Source organism: Dermacentor silvarum, chromosome 3 (genome assembly GCF_013339745.2).
Source record: "Dermacentor silvarum isolate Dsil-2018 chromosome 3, BIME_Dsil_1.4, whole genome shotgun sequence".
Lineage (NCBI taxonomy): Eukaryota > Metazoa > Arthropoda > Arachnida > Ixodida > Ixodidae > Dermacentor > Dermacentor silvarum.
In genome coordinates this window covers 137,838,809-137,862,013 of record NC_051156.1, presented here as the reverse complement: position 1 = coordinate 137,862,013, position 23,205 = coordinate 137,838,809, and positions in this window count along the sequence as shown.

The following is a 23,205-nucleotide window of genomic DNA, read 5'->3' as shown; positions in this document are numbered from 1 at the left end:
ATGCATCACCTTTAAGCCGCAACTGTGCGTTTTTTCCTCTTTTTTTTTATTCTGCCACGTCAAATTATCCCTGAACTGCATCACAGACGTAGCCTGTCTGAGCTAGTTTTCATTTGTCATCTGCTCATCGTTTGCACGGCTGCTCATGCAGGGTGAATTGAGCCCACTTTCATTTCTGTTCTCTGTGAAATTAGTCGAAAATGACCATATTCGTGGATCGTTTAAACGGCGTGCGCCCCGACCCTTGCGGGTGCCGCATGTTCAAATGTCGAGCGGTACGCGGCTTCCTGCATCGTGGCTTCCGTAAGACCAAAATGCCGACATGCGCAGAAGACGTATAGCTCCAAACTCTGTTTGCGGTATCTCTTCCTTGCGTTACGCAGGCGGACACGCGTCTTTGTCGAGTCGTTGTTATTATCCTGTCTTCCTCTTCTTCAGGCCTCTTCCTCATTCTCAGACCCACCCTCATCAGAGGGCGGAAGAAGGATAAGCCTTTACCTGCGACCATTGTGATTATAACACACGCCCCCAATGTGCTATTCATTGGGTGGTGAACACGCAAACCATTGAGCTAACGCGCACTTTCACCACTTGAAAATTCGTTTGAGGCTTTATGCCCCACGCAGACTCCGGTGGTGGTGGCGTCTGTGCACGTATCTCGTATTGGACAACAGGAAACTGCGCAATGGCGGTGGTGCACTCGGAAGCCTGCGCTATCCCAGTGACCAAGTACAGAACCTTAGAAACCACAGAAGTCTGCAGATTTTCTAATTCGGCGCTGAAGTGCATTTCTCTCTTCATTTAGCTCTAAATAATGTCCCGTCAAATGCTGAGGCTTCTGCTAAGCGCAAGCGCACCTCCTGGTTGTATCAAAGTGCTTTTTTTTCTCAGTAATTTACAAGGGAGTCGCCTACACGGTAATGCCTTTTCGGTTGAGTAAGTGAGCTGATTTGATTGTTCCGATAAATGTTCATGGTAATGATCTCGCATTTAGAAGAAATTTAAGAAAACTTCCTGGGCCATATTCACAGAAGAGAGAACAGACATGTTCTACCATAAAGAATCGCAGCCCAATTTCCAACGAAGATGATTTTTGCGAACGGTTCTAATTTAAGTTTAATAATAGTAGGCAAATCACCGACGCAAAAATGTTACCCGCCTGTGACTCAAAGTTTTAAAAACGTTGCCCGCATATCACGGACTTGAGCACTTCTTGAAAGTGTATTTTGCAAAGGCTGTACTTCACACGCTAAACTTTAGCTACTCATGCATTTAATCCATAGTGTTCTTACCGCTCTGACAAAACTTAATCTCCAGTGGCAGCTACACTTTAAACGAACTTCTAAAACGTAGGACCGCTTGAATAAGCAATTTACTATAAAAGTCATAATAAACTCCCACACTTTGAACTTTGTCTACGCACATCCCCCATAACCTGACCCATATTCTCTCTCACACAAAAAAGGAAAATTAGTAGAATATCCTCAGGGAGTCATCTGAATGATGCGTAAGCACTTCGTAGTAACGACGTGGGGTTGAGTGCTCACACTAAACACTGCGGGTAATCCTAGCAGCGCTCAGCGACTGCGGTCGTCTTGGTGCTAGACGGTAAATGCGACAGCGCTGCGGCGACACGAACTATTGCGGAAGGCGATGCAACGTGAACATCCGAGGCAAGCAAACACTGCAGGTGCCGGCGCCAGGTGCGCTGATAACTTTCCGATCCGAAGCAACGGGTGCTCCAGAGTTCTGGCTTAATAAAGCTGTGCCTAGTGCGTGCCCGATTACACACCTCACGTGGTCACAGAGACGCGCTCGTGCCACAGCTCGCGCGTTCGTCGTCTTTTTCAAACGAAGCTCGTATTGCCTCACAAGTGTCGGTGCCGTTGAAGGTGGGACCGCAAAAAAACCGTCTCGCGCAAGTGAAAGAAAAATGGGGGAAAGGCTAAGAATAGACCACTGGTGAAACACTGGAGGCGCGCGCCCGTAACACTTGATGGGAGCACCCAATCAGGAGCGAGCACACGCCGTAGGAAGGGAAAGGGAAGGAAAGGGCCTAGCGGGCGTTTCCGTCGAGTCTCCTTTTCAGTGCACACTCGGCAAACGAAAGGGAAGGCCTCGCGTGTTGGTCGGCCGCGGAACAGGCCGTTTTCGGCGAGAAACGCCGACAACGTCGCCGGGAGCAGGCTCACGCTCTCCATGCGGCTCCTCCGTTCAAAGCAGCCCAAGACCAGGCTCGGTTACAGGCGGCAGGCAGTGGATCCCACGTTAAAAGCCCGTCTTACCGAAGCCCAGCGTCAACGAAGGCGGCAAACCCGGAGGCCAGGGAACGCGACATCCAATTTTGAGGGTACGATAAGCTTCGTGTGCCCACCTGTTCCCGGTAGGAGAAGGGCCGACGAATTCCGTTTCCGACAGCTGGCTCTGATGCCATAGAACATACCAGCGTTCCCAAACTGCCCCTCACCCTCGTGCCACTGCTCGCGCGTTCGTCGTCGTTTTCTTCCACAGCTGGCTCTATCTTGAAAGCGATCGTCTTACGCGGAGGACGGACGGATGCTAGGACAGTTTTCTCGTTGGGTGTCCATAGAAATACTTACGCATTTAAAACGTGCCTGGTTTAGTTCACTGACAATACCAGTAAAGCCTATTAAACATCTTAAGTAATAAATAGAAATATGGAAAAACAACGGCTCAGGAATTTTTTCCAAAGCTCATAATTAATGCAAACATATGTTAAATTTCCTGATTGTACACTCGGTATGACATATAGTTAACTCGGTACACTGGAAAAATAGCGGTTCAGGGTTGTATATCGCTTTTAAGCTCTTAGCGAACGAAATATTTACAAACAAACGCCTTCACTTAACCACACCCAATGAACTTCGTGCGCGCATCTTCCTTAATGCTCACGCTATTTGACGTTTACGACTGGTTTGAGTGCGCCCGCTTACTGGAATAAGTCCACGCAGCTGCATGAATGGAATGTGAGGGAAAATTTAACTACTCGCTATACGAATGTACTCGTAATTGCGGAATTGTGACCACGGTCATCTTGGTAATTGTACCTCTGTGTGTGTCTGTTACCTAGTATGAAACGTTAAGGGAAGGCTCGTTCTCTCATGAGTAGCGTGTTTTCGGCAGAAAGGCGTGACACAATTGTGTTCGGCATTGGTTGTGCTTATTCAAGGATGTATAACATTACTTCATGGAGCACTGGTTGAAACCGAAGGTGGTACATCGAATGTTTGGTCACATGCTCACATAAACGATTACGACAAGGCTAACAGATCTTGCTCCTGCCGGGTCACACCGGTGAGAAAGAGGTGTGCGTCAAGTGGTACCGTTTCGCGTAAACAGAGACCTAATTTTACAATTGAATCATTTAAGCCCCATAAATTGCGGTAGCAATAAGAAATTGTGTCTGGCCAACACTTCCGTTCATTTCCCCGTTACGGAGAAATGAACGGAATTGTTGCTTCATTTATCTGTCGATGCGCCTGGCTTTGGTCACTCATTATTCAAGTCACTTCCCTCGCCTGGTGCTCACATTTGCCGATGGATGAAGTGCATGGCATGAAGTGTAAGAGAGCACAGGCCGCAATTGAAATAACAAAATCAAAACATTTGTTGAACCAATGAATGCTACCAGACGGAACCTGAAGAGATTTTGTCAGCGTCATAATCTAAAGGTGGCTGGAAGCCTGCACTAAATACCTGTACACCGGCACTGTCCGTACGGCCACAACAGTGGGGCAAATTACATGAAGCAGAATTTTTTTGCCACCGTTGTAATTCTGGCAAACGTCTTGAAGGGCTTGATAGGGGAACAGCGCGAAATGACGAAGGAGAAAAAGGGGAACACACACCAGAGCTGGTGTGTGTTCCCCTTCTTGTCCTTCGCCTTTTCGCGCTGTTCCCCTGTCGAGTACGTACCGACTAGCCCAAGCCACTATGGTGTTGCAATCTCCAAGGGCCCATGGGCTAGAAAGTCATAACGTGAAATGCAGCAACAATTCAATACACAACAAACAGTTTGAGGAAATACAGCAAGTTCCTACGACGCAGGCAAGAGCCGCGCGTCCCCAGCTATATCAGAGAACTCATCGATCGAAATCTTAAGCATGGAAATTTTCAAGCTTGTTCGAAAAGCCACCATGCCTGCATTCAGTTTTCAAGAACTTTTTATTGCCCTGACCAAATTGCCTGCAACGTTGATTTTTTTATGAGCTGGTGGGTGACACGAATTTGCTTGTATATAAGCGAAATTTTTATGTCTGTCAATTGAAATATGCCTCATATTCGTGCTTTCTGCAGGTCACCTTGAGTGGTATGCTGAACTAAAATATTCTTTGATAATGTAATAAATAAAGAAATATCACAAGAATGCACTGTACTGCATTCTAAAGACATGAAAAATGAGCTCATCAATATAATGTTACAAATATCACCAGCTGAGACATTCGGTGGTGCCTTCAATATACAGCCAATGGAATTAAACCCATTTTAAAATTAAAACCAACCCAAACGCGAAGCCTAAGTGGGATGGCTAAGGTCGATATTGACTTATGATGCATTTAACTTGGCCTGAAAGTGTCTGCTTCGCTGGTCATATTATTGATAACATCGCTCCCGGTTGTATACATGTCCTAAACGGGCGCAAAAATGCAATTAAGTAGTTTAATGTCTTAAGTTACCGTAATTACATTTGTTTCGGAGGAGCTGCCCCTCGTCCAAATTTAATAACGCTTGGCGCAGTGATGTTGATGACAGCACCTCCTGAAGCGAGTCATTTAAAGGTACCAAATAAAAAATAAATATGCGTGTACCAGCCTAATTTGAATTCATGAATGGTCAAATGTAAAAAAGAAGCATACTATGGTGCCGTTAGCTTGAGTTTTATGCGATCTTTTACAAAGTTTCAACTAACCATAGCAACTTCAGCCATTACATGTGGAATGCAAAGCGCGAAAGCAAAATGGCGCCTGCCTCATCGAAGTCGTTCCAACGCCTACCCGAGGAAGTTGGCCGCATACAACTGATTGCAGGAGTCTAGTAGGGGAAAGTCATGCAAAAATTCATAATAGAGGCTGTTTCAAATACTTAAATTAAATTGCACTGCGCAAGCTATGGCGTCGAGAGTATGCATTTCTCAGTCCAATGAGTTCTGCGAACGCATTACAAAACGAATGCAATTCGGCAAATGGCATTAGGCTTGTCCGTATGGCATCACGCAAATGGCATTCAAATTTGAGGCATTAGCTAGTTAGTGTCATTTTGTGCACCCTTGTAGCATGCGTATTACCCATAGGAAAGTTTGCGCAGCCGATTTCGACTTTCTGAGCAAGGCAAAATGAAATGCATGCAAAATTATCTCGTTACTCATACTCCACTTTTTATTTGCAGCAATTCCGTCTTATTTATCATTATATTTACTGCATATTTGTATAAGCTAACTCCTAATTTCAAAACTTCCAGCTGACAATTTCGTATCACCCTACATCATCCAGAATTATTACAGTGTGTTTTTCATCACTACTTCCACCAATTATTACTACATAATACACGATTAGTTACGCCTGTACGCTTCGCCAAAAACATACCATCGAACCCGCGATGCAGGGGTGCGAGAGACAGTAATATATCAGCCGCAGAAGGTACAGAAGTTAAGACAAACCAATAGCATAAACTAAACAGGATTGGAATGAGGAGGAATGCAATAGAGCTGGCTCTATGGGCAGATAGTTAAAGTGTTTTTTGTTAATGTAGTGTATGTTTTTTTTTTACTTTTTTCACAGTACTACGGAAGGCAGTTTAAAGTCTCACTGCGCTTAGTAATGCTCGAGCAGTTGTTGTCACTGCTACGTGCGCTGGTTGAAACAACCAAACTGTGTATTCCAGCTCTGTTTTGTAAATTTGGGATAAATAAAGGAATGTCAATTTAGGGACATTCCTTTATTCCGAAAGGCGGTTTTTGATGGAATCCTGTTTATTTTTTAGTTTGTTGAAGTCCCGCAAACTAGACCCGTGTCGCGGTAAATCCGGCGTCGGCGTAAGCGCCTACGTCGTTGGCGGAAATAATTATGCCGAACCACATCATCCCGAACCACACCAACCGGGCAAGCCCTTCGCGTGGCGCAAGGCACTGGCGAACAAAATTGAACTTTTCAAAGTTAAGATCCCTCAGAAAGTACGACTTAACCACAACCTACGGACGCGATAGCGTCGGATTAAAATTTGTATATACGAGAAAAAAACCCTGATAAGCAACCAGGGATCTTTGTATGCTATCTGCGTTCCACTCTTAAATGCGACGTTTAAGCGTCCTCCAAATTTTTGAGCAGGTGGTCATTCTCACGAGTTTACAATTTCATAAGCCAAATACGCGAAAGAGAGTAGTTGGAGTGGAGCCGATCTTGGTTGAGCATAAATTTCGATTAGTAAGCGTTCTCTTTTAAAGTGGGAAATAGTGGCGTTTTATTTCTTCTTTAGCCGACCGTGTCCAATTGCAATCTTTCCTTTTTTTCTTTACTTTAGCAGAATTGGAAGCTAGTTACAGCTTCTTTATCTTCCCCCTATCAGAACCGCAGTGTGTTGCAAGTTGTGGCAGCCACCCATGGAAATCAGCTGGTGTCTATACGTCGCAAAACAAACCATATCAGCTGCATAATTTGTCGCTGAACGATCACCGCTGATTCAAGCGAAATGGGCTTATGTTGATGCAACTATACGTAGCACCTCGGCTGTGTTCGCAGGTTGGTTGCTTTTCCGCACTACAGAAGTTCTAGAGCTTTCGCCCTCGGAATTCACGAGTGGGTGCGCAAAAGAAACGTTGTTTCCTTTTTTTCACAACGTATTAAAAAAGATACCGTACCTCGTCGTTGTACCACATGCCAAGCCACGCGCCTTCTCATGCGCCGGAACTGAGAGGCGATTAAGGCTGCATTCGCGAACGGTGACGAAATTAGGGCACTGTGAGCGAGCGGGAGGGATTAAAGCGCGTTATAGCTATACCTCTGTTACTCAAGCAGCGCGTCTTGTGTGCTCAGGGGACGCTTGAATGGGCAGCTCATAACCTGCAGAATTCTCGCAAGTGTGGGCACATCGCCCCTGCTTCAAGCCGATACTGCAAGGTGGCCACTGTGCTACCGTGAAGTTTCACGTTTGAGCAAACTTTTTGCAACGACGAGATTGCATAGCACCATTCTGGAGGAACATTCCCGTTTATTTAGGTAAATGTTCCCCGCGTATACCATACGGTGTTATTGCATGGTGGATAATTTCTGTCCTTTCTCTGCAGTCGCTCTCGCGATAAAAGCCGGCAATTTTTATTCGGAACCGCAAATGCGAAGGTGCGATTGCCTTCGTTACACGGATTAGGGCAGTGTTTGCGCTTTAATAGTTCGTCGCAACTGCTCTGTATCCAACGGCACCCAGGCCGTTCACCCTTATACTGTAATATAGCATGCGTTCTGATGAGGACTGAACAATCATTTGATTCATCAAACTTTCAACACACCTTATCATCTCCAACACACCAGTTTTATCTATAAACCTCTCAAACGTATGCTCATGCAAATGCTTTCCATGTAAGTATTTGATGATCGCAGGAAACGCGACTCCGCATTGCCGTCCCGTATATGTTAACTTACAACTCCTTGCGACCTATGCCACTCTCGGCTATTTTCCGTTTAAGATATATAAAATTAACTAATTAAATGAATAATTGCCACCATACACTTCTAACTCACTTCTTCTCTCTCCTGGTGGTGTTTTCAGTAGTCTCTGGACACGTGATGCTCTGCCTGTGCTGACGTCTCTTGAACAATTCTCCCGGGTCGTGTGCCGGCTTGCGAACTGCTCAGAGGGCCAGTTACGACTGTCACGAGCGGGCTGCCCAGTTTACACCTAGATATTCTGTATCGTACTGGACACGTTTTGTTGTCCGAGCACAGTCCCAGCGGAAAATGTAACCTTAAGTGACTGGTGACCGGCGCGAAAAAATCACGACACGCGGCACAAGTGAGTGGTGGTCAGAGCGGCCTACTCGTATTCCATTTTGAAAAGCATGGGTGGCCGTCAGAAAGTGTGTCGTGATTTTGCCGCTCCGGCCACCAGTCACTTGTGCTAATCTTTTTCCTCTAGGACTTACGTGTACAGAAAGCTCCTATCACATTTTCGACAAGTCACAGATGTCACACGAGCAGGGGCTCGTTAATGCAAGGATGCCTTTCGCTGGAACCTATTCTCTTCTTATCATCTACGCTTATGGTAGATACAACACCCGGCGGACACTAAGTTCTAGCGGACCTCATTGTGTACGCTTATTTTTTCGTCGTGATATCTATGGAGCGCTTAATCATTTCCACTTTGAAAACGCATCTAAGCAAATATTTTCGCCCACTAGGATGCACGAGAAATTGAATCGTACGCACTCGGGTTTCCGCTATCGCTAACACATGTCAGCCTGAACGGTAGATATGGAAAGCAACGTGTCGCAGCTAGTTGAATAGCTATGCTCAGTTCGGTATTACAAGGCGTGCTTGCGCGTAGGCGCACGTTATTTTGAATCATTATAATAGGCACAACGTCAGTCAGAATCCCATTATGCAAGATCTACCATAGGCGCTCATTTCGTGCATCGACATAAAAATAGATTGCTTGTAGGCTGTTTGGAAAGAATTGCTCTCTTTATCTAGGCCATTGATTGGTGGGCTTCCCTAAGTGTTTTTCCTGACGCCAAGGCTTAAACAGGCCCGTGTTGTAGCAATAGCGCAACATTCAGGAAAAGCGTTTCTCCCCTACATCACGGTATTGCTGAGCTGCCATACGGCAAGGCCAAGAAACTTAGTTGCCTGCCTAAGAAACACGTGAAATATTGTTGTAGTTCTTCGCACAAATTGACTAGAACAGACTGCTGATACAGGTACTTCGGAAGAAGCGTATCGGACGCGCCTAGCGAATGCAGAATATATAGCAAGCAAGCGGGGAAAACACCGACAGCTGATGACGCAGAGCAGAGCGCTGTTCAGCTTGAACAAGGCTTATGAGTCCTTGCCACATACGGCATTTGTGGCGACAAGGTTGAAATTGAACTTTAGAATCGATCGCTCAACGTCGAATGTTAGTCCTATTTTTGTGATGTTCGTGGATATGCAGAGTTTGTTTCTCCTATGAAAGCTTCAAGATGTCCCACACATATACAATGAACTCGTCCATGCACCACAATTTAATTCGCCATTCCTTGTCTCTAACGCCGCATTAAATTCAAAGTGAACTCTCGACTCCACGACATGTGCCTGTCCTTGTGGCTCAAGTGCGGTCTTCCCTTCGAAACTCGTTTCCGTGTTAGCCGAGAAAAGCGTACACAACCTCAGCCCTCCGATATCTTGTTAGCCGTAATTCTATATTTATATGTTCTTTCTGATAATTAAGAAGGGCTAATTAAGAGAGCGTCTCCGGTAAACAGCGCACGGTGACAGGCAGGAGTCGAGGCATGGGACAGACAGAGAGAAACGAAGAGAAAAAGAATTGTGAGGGAGTTTTTGTATTCTTGCCAGAGAAAACTTGATCTTTTATTTTCCTGGCGTAAGTGTCACGGCCCTTCCTCGTTTGACAGCGAAGTACGAGACAGAAAGCGGAAGTAAGGCAAAATGATGGAATAACGCCGCTGTAAGGTTTAGACGGAGTGTATGCAAGTTCTTCACCGAACTCTCCCAGATTTTCATTTCCCTTTCTGTCATAGCTTAAAAATGGCGCCTTACTTTTCTTATGCGCTCATCATTACAAAAAAAGGTTTTCTTTTTTTTTGTTCGATGACCTTCAGATACTGCGTGCTTTGTTTACGATCCGTTTTCTATCTTTCATACACGTGCTTTGATGACATGAAAAGCACCTCAACGCGAAAAATTCAAGGTGTCTTTTGAAAGAAACCCGAAAGGAAGGTTTTTCTACGCTCGGCTTTGCACGTTTCGGGCAGAGGGTGCCTAATTATATAAAAGGCGCTCCTTATAGAACGCGTCTAGAAGTCGTTCCACTTGAGGGCTTGCATAGAAGCACTTAGGCACAGGAAGATAATGTTAAGCACTGGTAGGAAATTTTGTTTTAACTTTGTTGCACTTAGAGAGAGTAGGCGTCATGTACGAGTATTTCAAGTTCATGTCATTTTTTTACAAATATTTATTCACTTTTATGCCCTTATATAAAGGACGAGTGTGAAAATGTTTGGGAAGAGGTAGGGACCAAAAGGGAGATGGGAGGGTGGTGATGAGGGACCCATTATTCTGCATTTTTAGGGCTGCTGCTTTGAACGGTATATACAGGTCCCAATAGGAAGGTGACAGTGGTCGTAGCGTTGGCGGCTGCAACGATGATGTGCCACGGCAGTGCCCAGGTCTGGAGCGAAGTTGGTCGCCATTCTGTTGAAAACGTGGCTAGGTGCCGTTGTCTGGTATATGTTCAGCTGCGCGTCGTAAAACTCTCCCTGTTCATATTTACAACGCTCCGCTTAATATATTAAGATGGCAGAACGTGCATTTCCGGTTGTTTGTGAAGCGTTGAACGCTTCACAAACATAATGAAATAGAGGCGGCGATATTCGAATTGAATCTCATGTTTTAACCTTAATCAATGCTGCTATATGCACTTCGCCTGACTCGTCAAGTCAGGTGGATGCCTACCGTATACGTCTCTAAGCATGGGCGGAGAAAGATAACGGTATTTTCGCCGAAGCTGAGACCTCTGCAAAGAAGTGACACCGCGTGCCTTTGTATCGACACGCTTAGTTTTTCGTTAAAGTTGCAGCAGCCACTATTGTGTTTTCCGCCATGATGGCATGTAGGCTTACTGTGGCGCTTAGGGGTTTACATTGTTTATTTCAAAGTTGTCTTTCCTTGTAGGAATAAGTCTTGAGAATGTCAAGGAGAGAATCGAAAACCTCGTCTACTTTTGTTCTCGCTATGATCGCGATTTCACTTGACACACAGAATAAAAAAAAACGAGAAAAGTGCTCCAGTCCTAGCTCGGTTTATTGTTTCACCGAGGCTTAAAATACGCCTGGAGATAAACGAACATGAGTGAAAAGCTTAAGGAACATCCCGGTAAACAACAGAAGTAGCAACGACCACGTTAATAACAAAACTATAGTTCGCTCCAGGAAAGATTTCAAGACTATCACTAATAGAGGTACGATACCTTTCGTTTTTAATACAATTTTTTTAACTTATTATCGCTGATGTATCTTTATTTTCCGTCGATATGATAACATCATAATGCGGTAGCACCCACTTGGTTTCTTTATTTGGCTCTAGTGTCTGTTACAATAGTGCATATAATGAACTGTGCTGAAAGCACCAGACGTTTATTCCGTCGACATTTAAGCGTTGCCACGCAACCCACTATTGCAAAGTGCAGCATATTGGAGCAGCTACTGTCGGCCATATCCACCATGCATGAGGCCTTCCAACAATTACGCTGGGGAACTAGAAGCACAGTGTTGCTTGACACTGTCGAGACCACTCAGTACGCACTTAGCGTACGATGAAAGTTCGACAGGGTGTAACGAAAGGCGAGGTTAATTAAAGCTCCCCAACTTGCGATGAGCTACTTGGATCAATGTGGTGCTCACTGAGGGCCATGCCGGGTACATGCGCTTTCCGGCTTCAAAAAGTCTTGCCTTATATTTTTTTCGTTTTTTTTTTCAGCAACAATTTTTGTTCTTAGTTTTATTTTTTGTGATTTCGTACTCTGCTTTAAATGCGCGTTTCTAGAGTCATTGGGTAAGCCCGTAGCGTGAGAGGCCCCCAGATTAAATGCTGGGAAACAAATTTCGGCAATGAGCTATACAAAAAGCTCGCAAAGTCAATGTTAACAGGTAATGAGCATGAAGCGCAGGAATTAAAAGGAAGCACATCGCTATAATTTAATTAGACGTGAACCCAATGAGTCATTGTTATCGTTAATTGATGCCTAAATGATTCCTTTACTCCGACTATTTGTAGTGCCGTTGTGATACCTTATACGCAGCATGAAAAATGAAGCTCGCCGATTGTGGTAGTTCTTAGTTTCAATTGTGGTGTCGTGCTGACGCGTGACAGGGCCATTATTGCACAAACTCGAATGACGCATTGAACGGGTCAATAGCGAGATCAGTGTCCTTATACGCGTGAGTAGGCCAATCGTGCGCTCATTTTATTATACAACACTTGAGAATCATGAGTTTTGATTAGGCCAGAAACTGCTCTAGTGTGCATTGGAATACCACCCGTGAAAGACAAGAAAAGTGTGGGGTGGGCGAAGAAAGTCAAGCGTTGCTATGCGGTACCTATAGTTTTCTGAGGTACACTCTGAAGGAAGCACCCCATCTCACCTAGAGGATACCCATTAAGAAAAATGGGCATTTGGATGTCCTTAACACCCTTCTGAACATTCCTAGGTGATTGAAATAGCTTGAGTACAAATAAGGGGAGTTATGTTTGCGAGACGGGATAAAACTTGCGAGAGAACAGTATAAATCTGCTCCCCTTTCGGTGGTTGCAGTGATTGTGGGAAATCACAACTTTTCGTGAATTGCGCATAGCCAACTCTTGCGATTTGCAACGTGATAGCTGTAAATGCATTTCCTTTTCATACCACAATAAATGTGGGCTCGTGGTTAAGTGGGTTTGCGTCTATCATATAAAACAAGAAATTTCGTTTCTCGCTGTAATCGCAATGTCTGTCGACCCGCATTTTGTACACCCACTGCTATTTGATGAAAAGCGACAAATGGTGAACTCTATACCTAGTTAGCAGTCAGCCTCTTAGGAGGAATCGTTAAGTAAAACGCTGTTATTCTGAAGAGATTGGAACGACCATGGTGCTTTATGCCTCTTCGAGGTTTCCTTGTGTTTTCAATATTGCTTGCTACGTGAAGAGAACTTGACCGCATCAATAACGATGTCAGCCTCTCCTTTAATTTGACATTAAAAAAGAAAAGAAACATGGGCATGCAGAAATAGTTTTTCTCGGCGTCAACAAGAAAACCTTAATGATGTTTGTGCTAATTACAAGTAAAAGATAAAGATTACGGATTATGAAGAGTGTATTGCAATTGACGCCATCAATTTCCTAATGAAATTCTTCAAAATTTTCTCAAAAAAGTATCAAGAATGAAGTTTACGACATTGTAGCCGAGTAATAAAATGGTCTAAGAATTCTGTTTAATGTACCTATTGAGACATTTCATTTAGATAAAGTTGATGTATTATGCATCGCTTTAAATATACTATTTATTTGGCAGTATCACTTTTGCGAAACATTCGTATGGCTTGAAACAACTTCACGTAAGCTGTAAGCATAATATGTCACTTTTGTCCATATTCGATAATATAATATATGCCTTTTACAGAACTATGACATCATTTCCTGGTACTTAATTATGGATTTGTAAAGTTCGTGTGTCAAGTTTCGTTAACTTGGTGTTCTTTAAAATAATTACAATAGATTCCACGCTCTAAATGCCAACTCAGTTATATTATGTCCGTAGAAACCAACTTTTTCTAATAAATGCGACGTATTAGAGTATTTCTCTCTTTCACATGTATTTGGATTGCAAAATTGGAGTTCGTCTGGTGCTAAATGTTCCTCTTAATATCACGACACAGAGATAGGGGAAAGGTAAACAAATGGCAGGGAGATAAATAGCGGCTGCCCTCGGTAGTTCTTTTAATATTTTTTTAATGCGAAGCACATTAGGGGCCCGGGCTGTAGGCGTCTAATGTGATTTCCTGGGGTCGTGGTCACGCACAAGAACAAGATCTGCCAAAAACTCGCGTCTCGTTAACTTGATATATAGCAGAAATTGATATGCAAGGGTACGAATGTATGACTAACATGACTGATAGGCCGTGACATCAATAACATCACATGCTCGTCAGCTACGTCACGATTAACGAGAATAAAATCACGTGTGGCGCATACCCGCATTGGATATGCGGGTATGAGCCAGGGATATACGGGGAATTAACAGAAACTAGTGAAAATCGCTTTGGAAACGCCAGTCTGGTACCAGTGCAGCACAAGAGAGGCCGCCACCACCCCACAAGTGCTCGATTCCTCCTCACTTGTGCAAGAATAGCACAAGAATAACTTAAGGGAAACACCGGTGCATCACTGCTTCGCACTTCCCCAGGTTCCACATTAGTGAAGCTGCATTAGCGCTGGATTTGAACTAATCAAGCGGATAATTTGAATGCAGCGTTTAATGTAGCTCCAATCCTGCTCAAATCATGCGCTTGTGTAGCTTAAACCAACGGTGAGTTAACGTAAAGGAAACACCGGCGCATCACTGCTTCGTACTTCCCCAGGTTTCAGGTTAGTTGAGCTGCATTAGAGCTGTATGTGAACTAATCAAGCGCAGAAATTGAGCAGGATTGGAGCTGCATTAAGCACAGGATTTGAGCAGGGTTTGGACTACACAAGAGCAGCATTTTTTTTTTGGGGGGGGGGGGAAGGGGGAGGCACTGAATGGGAGGACGTGAATTTATGTAAAAACGATAGAGTACAAACCTGTACGCATGCGCACGTGTCAGTTCTGAGCCGTGCTCCCTCAAGGGCTGCAGAAGATAGCGCCAACCCCTCTTTACCTTCTTCATAAAGAACCACTTCTTTCTTCAGGCGCTTAAAGGCGGCTTCACATTTCAGTTGGCTTTCAAGAGTATAGCATCAGCGCTATTGCAGCTGTGTGCCTAGATGACGTCCGAAAGGTGAGGCCCGGCATCTTTCTATCGGTGTGGACAGCCCATTGTCCATAGACGACGGACTGTGTCAGCCCGTGCCGGATACATCCGGCAAAGCTCTACAGTTATAGACTCATAATCAGACAATGAAGGCAGGCCACCCATAGAGAACGACTGTGGAAGTTCGTCGAAACTTCTGGTCTTACACTCGGAACTGACAATCATTCCGGTGAGAGTGTATGAGGATTAGTTACCGCGATGCACGGTGATAACCGACGCACTGTACCGTAACATCGCCGCGCGATAGTACGAATGACAGTAAAAACTGAAGCAAGAAATTGAATGAACAGGATCTAGTTCGAGCAACTCGCGCTCAATTTCAAAGTTGCGATTTTATGAGCTTAGCAAGCTAGCGAACCTACCGTCAAGTCTCTTGCCGTTACACAGCAATGCATACATAGTAACTTTGTTGATGGACGGAGAGTCACACATCATCATTCCTGCAGTAAAGGATTCTTTCTTCCCTATAAACCAACAAACTGAACTTAAGTGTCAAGTATAAACTTCAAGCACTTTCTGCGAAGTAGACTTCGCCCAACAGAACTCCGCATAGATTCAACTGCCGTGTAGCGCTGTGAAAACGTTCATTATATACAAGGGCCGTTTGACCGCACCTTTCTATCAACGATACCACGATGGCTGTGTCCACTGCCTTGAGTCTTTAGCTCTGCGCCCAATGCTGCAGAAACGCAAGAAGTTCTTTGCCACTCTAATATTAATTGGCGCATGAAGATTTTTCAGAAGTTTTCTAGTATTGTTTCCATCATATGGGTGGAGGCGTGGAGGCGCGGGGAATTTACGAAGACCCAGTATGTGAACTCTTAACAAGACAGAGAGAAGCACCTGGGCAGAGACGTTTCGTTTCTCAGCGAGAGCACTTGTTTTCGTCATAATTAGAAGAAAGCTTTGTACAACAGTGCACTTCTCTGCTACTTGAGGTCGAGATTGAGGTTCGCACCGATATGAGGAGTACTTTCATTTTTCAACTAAACTTTGAACAGCTCATACAGATGAAGACCATCCACACAGACGATTAAACACAAAAGTTCGATCTTTCAAAAACCGGCGCGTACAGAGACCCTCAACCATTACCCGCGGACATTCAATAAATGATATCCCGCGCTTCCCGCACCTTTTGCTGCTGGCCCACGTGACATATTTTCTGTCGTTCTGATTTCTTTACTTCGCTTTCGCATCCAGCTTCAAATTTGAGCCACAATGTCTTCTTATATGATTATTTTTTTTCATATATTACAGCCGGTCAGAAGACTGCACAATTAATTTTCTCCCAATTCCATTCTTCGGTATTCTCGAAGCTATGCGTGTCTCGAGACTCATATTACGCCACTAATCGCATTAAGGGTTACTATGTAGTTTCCCCTTTTTCATTTTTTTTGTTTCTTCCTCTTTGTTTCCTTAAGTTCTGTAGCGAGAAAAACCCAGCTCTGAGACATCTTCGGTTCATTAATTTAGAGCAGGTTGAAAGCGTTCGGGTGGAGCGGCCAGATTGTCCTCCGACGGTGGAGGAAAGTAATCGCCACTGCTTCGGCAGCGACAGCGCTGGGAATTGAGACACTTGTCACAGCAACGTCGTATCTGTTCCCCCATGGGCTTGACGCAATTACGAAGTGCAGACTTTTATACGTGGATTTATAGACTGCAGCGCCATCTTTTGCTCAGTCTACGTCGCTTATTTTATGGTCTCCATGTTATACGATCTTACAGATTCAAAAGTGTCCTCCTTCATTAAAAAGGAATCGAAGAGCCTGGGCACAGGCAAGCAATTTAGAGCAGTGCATAACTGGGTCAGCTCCTGCATACCTAAATGGTGAAAGAAGTGCAAGTTTTGAACCACATGACATCGGTGACATGAATCCAGACACGTGGCGTCACTATAGCAGCATTTGTTGCTACTAGCGCTGTTACGTCTTTATTTTTCTGTCTATATTATGTGGTCTGTTGCCGTCTCGTCTCACGCGTCTCTCATTGTTGTGCCTGTGCATGTATGTTTTAAACACTGCTTGCGTCAACATGGGAACGGCGCGGTACATTTGTTTCGACTCTGTGCATCGGCCATCTCTTTCTGGTGCGCTGTTGTCACAAGAGATTCCCGCGTATGTTTTCCTGTGCATGTGTTCGCAACCGAAGACGGGAAATTCCGTGTTTACAGCTTTATTCGGCGTGTGCTCTCATACGGGCCGTGTTGTAGAAGCTGCGCATTCAAACGCAGATTGAAACAACTGGGGAATATCTTTCTGGAGTTTGCTATTACCGAGCAGCGTATTGTAGGACGTGTAGCTTTTCTTTCTTTGGCAACAGTGAGCGGAATTCCTCTTTTTTTCTTTTAACAGTTGAAATATGGAGGCCCTGTTCCCTAAGATACTCTAATATTTAGGTCGCCACTTTTTGAAGCCTTGCGCGCACCTGAGGAAGTTTACACCTTGCTTACTGGAGGTCTACAGGCCCACCGCATAGTAGTGTACTTGGGATTTCAAGATGACCGGCGCAAAAGGAGGTCATATTTACCTTTACACCTCCCACAGCTAAAATAAAAGAAGCCATGGGGACTCTCTCGACTTACGTCTGGCAGGGTTTGCAGGTCATGGCCCTAGCTGCGAGTCTTACTGTTTTCTGAGGCGCAATGAAGTCTTGTCATCAACTATTCCTGCTTTTAAACCTAGAATTCACACGTTGCATCATAGATACTTATTCATTGATTCATGCCTTTCTACCTCCAGTACAAACTGTATGTAGTCCACCAACAATATTTCACTATGCTCCCTTCGTCTCGCATTTAACACGATTAGCAGTCTTCGCCTACTCCAGACGTTTTGAGTCCATCTATCAATCCATCTATCTGTCTGAATGTGTGTTTGTCTGTCTGACTGTGTGTCTGTCTCTCTGACTGTATGTCTGTCTGTGTCCGTCCGTCCATCGTCCGTCCGTCCGTCCATCCGTCTGCCTTTCTGTCGGTCTATCTGTCTGTCTGTCTGTTATGTCGGCCTGTCTGTCTGTGTCTGCCCGTCTGCCTGTCTGTTCTGTTCTTTTTTGTTCTGTCCTGCTCTCTCCGCCCGTCCGTCCGTCCGTCCGCCCGTCCATCTGTCTGTCTGTCTGTCTGTCTGTCTGTCTGTCTGTCTGTCTGTCTGTCTGTCTGTCTGTCTGTCTGTCTGTCTGTATGTCTGTCTGTCTGTCTGTCTGTCTGTCTGTCTGTCTGTCTGTCTGTCTGTCTGTCTGTCTGTCTGTCTGTCTGTCTGTCTGTCTGTCTGTCTGTCTGACTGTGTGTGTGTCTGACTGTCTGTTTGCCTTTTCTATTCTTTTTTGTTCTGTCCTGCTCTGTTAGATCCTGCCCTGTCCGTCCGTCCGTCCGCCCATCCGTCTGTATGTCTGTTCTGTTCTGTGCTATCTGTCTGTCCGTCTGTCGGTGTGGCTGTCGGTCTTTCTGTCTGTCTTTGTGGCTGTCGGTCTTTCTGTTGTGTCTGTCTCGGTTTGTCTGTTATATTTGTTCTGTTCTGTCATGTCCGGTCTGTCTGTCTGTCCGTCTGTCTGTGTAGCTGTCCGTATTTCTGTCTGTCTATCTGTTCTGGTCAGTCCTGTCCTGTCTGTATGTCTGTCCGTCTGTCTGTCTGTGTGTCTGCCTGTGTCGGTCCGTCTGTCTGTCTGTCGTTTTGTCTGTCTGTCTGTCTGTCTGTCTGTCTGTCTGTCTGTCTGTCTGTCTGTCTGTCTGTCTGTCGTCTGTCTGTCTGTCTGTCTGTCTGTCTGTCTGTCTGTTATGTCGGCCTGTCTGTCTGTCTTTTCTGTTCTTTTTTGTTCTGTCCTGCTCTGTCCATCCGTCCGTCCGTCTGTCTGTCTGTCTGTCTGTCCAGTTACGCCTACCCGGTTGTAATGCCATCGGGGTCGTTCCATCGTCAACACCTAGCTTCGTCACCCGACACTCGTCATGCTGTCGTCGTCACACTATCGTCGTCATACAGTCATACACTCGGCTCCATCTCATTGTTCATCCGTTGCCATGTGCACTTCCTTCAACATTTAGGAATGCTTTAAAACATGCTTTACAACTAACGATGATGCGTACAATTTTGTGTACTTTCACGTTATGCGATGTGTGATGTCACTGAATGTTTATGTTCATTTACCTCAAAAGTCACAACCTTATTGTCAACCTATATTTATTTGGTTTTATAACATTTCTCACAAGATATGCCGAAGTACAAAATGTAAATTAGGAGTATGCACTACGTTAGACTTTCCAGGAACGATGAGCGGTGTTACAGGAACGAAGGCAATGCATGAATCGTTACGAGAATTGTGGCACCGCAAAAGACGAGTGATGACAGAAGTAACATAGACAGGCGCACTCTGTTTCTTCTTTCTTCCGTCGTATTATGCTGCGCTATGATTCTGGTGAATAATTCTGCGCCACCTACCCCAGCAACGTGTTTTAGTGAGCGATGCATGATAATTGTCAAGGAAGACTGGTGAAGACAGGTGTATGCACAGAAAAGTACGACACGTATCAAGCAACATTTAAGGATTCTATGAAGCCATCATACAATATGGCCCCAAGGTCGTCACAAGGCAAATTACAAGTTCTCTCTTTAAGGCGAAAGCCTTAAGTGGCTCGTTGCAATGGCTCATACTCCAAAAGAAAAAGCTGCCTCTCGTTCAGATATACAAAAAAAGTAGACGAGTAAAACAAAAAATATCGTCGTCAGCAATGGCTCATGCACGAAAAAAGCGGTGTCTAGTCCAGTAAAGCAAAACATATAATCATCATCTGGAATGGCTCATACCCGCGTAAGCAAGCAAACATGCAATGCTGAATATTAATATGAATCAAAGAAAGACTAAAAGATATTCAGAACGAAAAAAAACAACGAAATAACCTTTAGGTAGTGCATTAGGTGCTCGCATGTGTCATTGAGGATGTCGCCGTACAGCGCCATCGAGCCGCCGTACTTCACATGTACGGTGGCTCGCTATGTCTTGTAAAAAGTCAGACCCCTCCGATCGTATAGCTTAATGCATTACCATGCGTGCCGCAGGCTTTAGGCTTCACCTGTTAAAGAAGTGTAACATGCTGCCGACGTTTTAATGTAAACGAATACTACAAAAAGTAATTTACCCTCTCTTTTTCTTGGCGTCGCCGTCTGTAGGTGCCATATGATTGTGACTAAAAAAATGGCCCCGGTGTTGATGTTCTTCTAGTACATTTAGGGAAGATGTACCTCTTGTGCCACAGTGGAACACTGCATGGAGGATTGACCAACATTGGGCAAACTGCCAATTCCACATGCCGAGTGGCTGCCTCAAAGATAATAAAGGGAGTGAAAGAATCAGTCAGCTAATTGTATGGGGAACGACGAAATTCCAGATGTAATAGCTTTACAAGAAACCGGCGGGGTAGCCGAACTGCCGGGTTACAGTTCCTACGGTCGAAAGCATGACAAAGCAATTGTCATGACTTTAGTAACCCGAGAGGTTGCGGCTATTGAGCACGACCTCGGCGGCAGCGAGACGAACGTCTTTCTCGAACTCGTCCCTCTGGACAACAGAGAGGACAGTCTCTTTATTCTAAACCTGTACAACCATCTGAAAAGCAGTGCCAACTTGGGTGTCCTCCTCCGCAGAGCCGTGAACATGGCCCGTACTTCCGTATTGGAGGTTGTCGTAGACTTCAATGCGCACCACGGGGCGTAGGGACACAAATACAACAGCAGAAAAGGGCACCAGCTATGGAACGTGATGCAGCAGTGCCAAATGACATCAATTAACTACCTTGAAACTCCAACGAGAAAAGGGAACAGTGTCTGTCGAGACAGAAACCCTACCTCACGATGACCAGAAATCCAAAAGTGACTAAATGGACCAATACACAAAGAACGTGGGGTAGCGACCATTCTATAATAGAAACGCTGGTGGCGCAACAAAAAACAATAAAGGTATGCAACGAAAATGGCACACCGACTGGGACGTCTTCACAGAAATCAGAGGAGCAGAGGGCTGCGAGGTGATTAACGATATCGCCACCTGGCTGGAGGCACTCAAAGGAGACGAGAGAACAGCCAGCATCAGAGTGCCAGAGGACATCCCAAATGACTGCGTAGTTGGCAAACTCCTATACATCTGTGGGAGGCAAGAGAAAGCCCCATGCAACGGCAGATGGAAAACACAGAAATAAATATGAAATAAAAAAGTAAGGGAGTTAAACAAAAAATAGAAGAATACTCACACAGGTTGACTCAAACACAATGGGACAGCCTATGTACCGATAGGGATAAACAATTCAGCACGCCCAAAACATGGGACATACTTAGGTACCTTCTAGATCCCGAATTAAGCAAAGGGGCAAGGAAACAGAGCGTCATGAGACTCATACAGCAAACCAACAAGAACTCTGAGGAAATATAGAACAGCTAAAGGAAAAAATAGTTCAAGAAACTGAAAAAGAGCCCCCCACAACATATCGAGGTGCTCTGAACGAAGAGTTGGACTCCCCTTTCACCGAGGTGGAACTGAGATATGAGATCTCGAAACTCAACCCAGAGTCCGCGCCCAGGGAAGATGGAGTCACGATCAAAATGCTAAGAAATTTGAATAAAGGCTCAATTACAGTGCTCACAAACTACGTGAACGACTGCTGGGCTGGAGGGGGCATACCACACGATTGGAAGAAATCCAAAATGGTATTCATCCCCAAACCCGGTATGAAACTATCATCGGATAACTTAAGGCCGATCTCCTTAACCTCATGAGCAGGGAAGTTGATGGAGCATGTGGTCATCACCAGGATCAATAAACACATGCAGCAAAAGGGACTGTACCCACACACCATGCTGGGATTCCTACCAAATCTCTCTACTGAAGACGTGCTGCTACAGTTAAAGCAACATATATAAGACCCAGGAACCAACATAACGGACGCAAAAGCCATAAGTGGATTAGACCTAAAGAAAGCATTCCATATTTCACACATGCGGCGATACTCGAGGGCATTCAGGACCTAGGCCTCATGAGAGAATCTTCGAGCACATCAGTGACTTCCTCAGAGAAAGGACGGCAACCCTGCACCTGGGATGCCCTCACTCTGAGGAAATAGAGTTGGGAGCGAGAGGAACGCCGCAGGGGGCTGTGCTGTCCCCCTTCTTATTCAACGCGGTTATGATTAGCCTGACAAAAGAATTAGATCAGTTAACCGACCTAAACTAGTCTGTATGCCGACGACATCACCCGTTGGGTGGCGAAAGGAAGCGACGGAGAGACCGAGGCCACGCTGCAAGAAGCAGCAACCACGGTAGAACGCTGGGCCAAAACTAAAGGCCTGGCATGCTCTCTAGAAAAACCAGAAATTCTCTTTTATGCGCTAACTTCTAGGGGCAGGAAGAGTCGCACAGACAGACCGGATATAAAAATTAAGATTGGTGAAGGTGAAATACCCGCAGTTAAAGAAATCCGGGTTTTGGGTCTGCACACTCCGGAAAAGGGCCACAACGGTGAAATCATTATGAAAATTGAAGCGAAAACGACACAAATCGTAAGAACGGTTAAGAGGGTGGCAAATAAACACCGAGGCATGAAAGAGAGCAACGCATTGAGGCTGATCCAGTCTTTCGCAATCAGACGAATAGTACACGAAGCTCCGTACATCAAATGGCAGAAAGATGAGATAAACAAAATGAATGCACTCATCCGAAAACTTTACAAGCAAGGCCTTGGCCTATACGGTAACCACCAGCACCGAAAGATTTCTGGCGCTGGGATTAAACAATGATTTAGAAGAGCTCAAGGAGCACGTACCACACACAGCTCAATAGACAAGACTAAAACAGTCGGACACAGGTAGATACATCCTGGAGAAACTAAAGATCAACTTGCCTATTGCAGGGAAAGGCGAATATGACATCATCCAGAATGAAATCAGGCACAGACTAATCATTCCCCCACTCCCTAAAAACATGCATCCGACATATCACCCGGAAAGAAGAAGAGAAAGAGCAAAAGACCTTCACAGATCACACAAAGACAATACACGGGTATTGTACGCGGTATTTGTCTGGTATAATGGCAGAAAAGCCGCAGTGGCAGTGGCCACCAATTTGCCGGAGGACACACAAGTTACAGCCACGAGTCCGTGCGACTCCATGGAAGAGGCGGAGGAATGCTAAATAGCCCTAGCCGTCAACATAGATGGTGACAGAACAATAATCAGTGATTCAAAGACAGCGATTATTAATTACGCAAGTGGCATAATATCCAAAATGGCACTTAGACTCCTGAATTCAATACCCAAAAATCTTAAAAAGGTTCTGAAATGGGCCCCCGCACATTCAGATATCTCCGGAAACGAATCTGCCGAAGCCCTCATTCGAGGACTTACATACCGGGTTCGAGGACAAAGCGGAGACGAAGATGAAGTGGGCGAAAACCC